This window comes from Zosterops lateralis (genome assembly GCF_965231275.1).
Source record: "Zosterops lateralis genome assembly, contig: HAP1_HAP1_SCAFFOLD_266, whole genome shotgun sequence".
Taxonomy (NCBI): domain Eukaryota; kingdom Metazoa; phylum Chordata; class Aves; order Passeriformes; family Zosteropidae; genus Zosterops; species Zosterops lateralis.
Window position 1 is genome coordinate 5,264 of NW_028154430.1, and position 2,893 is coordinate 8,156.

The 2,893-nt window shown below is 52.2% G+C and overlaps 1 long non-coding RNA gene across 1 annotated transcript; it reads right to left on the reverse strand.

Moving 5' to 3' along the window:
• Positions 1–433: 433 nt before the first annotated feature.
• LOC310923755 lies at positions 434–2,033 on the reverse strand. The gene is made up of 4 exons (XR_014592689.1): positions 1,956–2,033; positions 838–879; positions 608–747; positions 434–502 (listed from the first exon to the last, which is right to left on the reverse strand). It is a non-coding gene; the product is annotated as an uncharacterized lncRNA (long non-coding RNA).
• Between the last annotated feature and the right edge of the window lie 860 nt (positions 2,034–2,893).

Sequence of the window (2,893 nt, forward strand, 5' to 3'; positions counted from 1 at the left end):
GGTTAAGGCAAAAGACACACAAAACAAAACACACAAAAGGCACGGAGTGAACAACAGACAAGTGACAGGACATGCCCTGGGACTGCTCTGCCCTGCACACCTCAGCACTGTGAGACCTTCCCTCTATGTGCCCTAAGAGGGTCACATCTTGGACATCCCCATCTCCAAACCTGATTTAAAACCCCCTCCTGGTGACCCCTGACCCCACACCCCACCTTCACCCCCTCTGTGGCTTTTAGCCCTTCACTTATCTCTGGGATGTCCAGGGATGAGAATCCACATCAGGTGCCAAAGAAGGCCACCTCTGCCTGGGAAATTCCTGCTGTCACTGGGCTGGTGTCTCTCCGTCAGCTACAATAAAGAAAAGCAAACGTGACCCTGTGATCTCAGCAGCACATGGGCCAAAACCCAGCAATTTTGCTACTCACCACCTCCTGAGCACACCCAGGTCCTCGGGCCCTGTGCTCCAGCTCTGCTCAGACACCAACACTGCGGGGTGTGCCTGGGTTAAGAGCAGACAAGGTGATGTGGCACTGCTGAAACTTGAGCAGCCCCTCGCTCCTCCTCCCTGACACACCTCAACTCCTCGGCTGTTACCAAAGCCCACCTGGATGGCCCCTTCAAATGGAGAAGGTCAAGGCTTCACCACAGAGTCCTGTAATGCTCCCCAAGGGCTCATGAATGAGGCAGACTGGGACAGCAGTCCAGTTGGTGAGAGGGGAGTTCAGTGCAGTGCAAGTACATTGCCTAAAACACACAATAAAGGAGGCTTAGGGTTGCACCAGCAAGTGAAACTCCAGCAGAAGCAACTGCTTCTGTCCACCCATCCCTGCTCACCTCGTCCCCTTCACCTTGACTGCAGAGATCCAGCCTTGACTCCTAAAAACAAAGGCAAAGAGCAGTGCTGTGACATGGCCACCATTTACACCTCCCCTGCAAACACAAACAGTGACTGACCTTCTCAGGGGAGCCCCCTCACACAGGATGGGGCCACTCTGCCATGGATTTAATCCATCTGCACCTGAAAGAAAGTCAGGACAAAAGTCAAAGTGCTGCAGGAGAACTCAACAGCTCCAGACACTTTGTGTCACCCTCTCTCTTTTTACTCCTGAGGGGTCCATCCCACTGAAGCCCTCTCCTCTAAGGAAACTTTAAATTGCCTCCTGGGACTGAAAAGGTTTTTCCCCTTCTCCCAACCACCAGCCCCAACACTCAGCTTTTGGAAAACGAGCAGACAAAATCCATCCTCGACAGAAATGAACGTGTTGGCTCCGTGGATTTGAAGACGTTCTCTCAGTGCTGCCATATCCAAACTCCAGCTGTGCACCTCCTCACACTACCTGGGACCACAGAACAGAAAATGTGACTATTCCCCTCCAGAAGAGTTACCCCTGGGGCTCCTCTGCCCCGCTGTCCCGGCTCCCCCTCAGATCTCCCCCCACTCCAGAGGCTGCCCAGAGTGAACCCAGCAAAAGGAAAAGAGACACACTGAGCACAGCACTCACCTGTGGGCCACCTGCCCAAGTGCCAACTCACCCCCTCCCTCTATTCCTTGGCACACTTGGGGAAGCAGCAGCACCTGCAAAGAAACAAAAAAGGAAAAATCATGCTGAGTTCCTGTGAAACAGCAACCTCCCTGCTCTGACTGAAGCACAGCACAAGTGAACCTTAATGTTCCACCCATCTACCCTCCTCTGGTATCCTGGGCCAGCACATATGACAAGGGAACCACCTAAAATAAATTAAAAAAAAAAAAAAACAGTGAATGCTTAGAGTTGCACCAGCAAGTGAAACTCCAGCAGCAGCAACTGCTTCTGTCCACCCATCACTGCTCACCTCGTCCACTTCACCTTGACTGCAGAGATCCAGCCTTACCTCCTAAAAATAAAGACAAAGAGCAGTGCTGTAACATGGCCACCATTTACACTCCCCTGCAAACACAAACAGTGACTGACCTTCTCAGGGGAGCCCCCTCACCCGGGATGGGGCACTCTGCCATGGATTTAATCCATCTGCACCTGAAACAAAGTCAGGACAAAAGTCAAAGTGCTGCAGGAGAACTTGACAGCTCCAGACACTTGGTGTCAATCCAGGAATACCCTCTACAGCCCAACTACACCCCACATGACAAATTTCAACTCCCCAGGACTTGTCCCATTCCCCCCACACCCAGACTGAGCAACAAGGCAGAGCAGCTCCAGGCCAAACACACCAACACCCGTGACACAGGACAGGACAAAAGGGGGGACACAACAGGGACAGAAATATCTCAGCAAGAAGAATGACCCTGAGGACCGAGAGAACTCGCAATGAGATGACCGAGGTAAGACCCATGGGGAGCTGACCAGGCTCAGAGAACCCTGCAGGAAGAAGATGCCAACGGGATCACTGATCCCCAGAAACGCAGAGATGGATGCCTGAGAATCCTACGGTCAGAATCCTCCACTCAGCTGTGCACTTTTAGAAGACCTAATCTGCCAGAATGGATCACAGCAGTGCACAGCTGTGGATACAGCTCAGAACAAGACCTGGAAAGGCACCAGCCTGGATGGTTGTGAAGAGAGATGGATTCTGATGTGTGTCTGAGCTCCTAAATCAAAGTTCAATGATATCAGTGCCTGTCCAAGGAACAGGGAGATGTTAAGAACAAACCTTGGGGTCTGCAAAAGACCCCTTGAAGGGTTAAGGCAAAAGACACACAAAACAAAACACACAAAAGGCACGGAGTGAACAACAGACAAGTGACACGACGTGTCCTGGGACTGCTCTGCCCTGCACACCTCAGCACTGTGAGACCTTCCCTTCACGTGCCCTAAAGGGGTCACATCTTGGACATCCCCATCTCCAAACCTGACCCAAAAATCCCTCCCGGTGACTCCCAACCCACACCCCA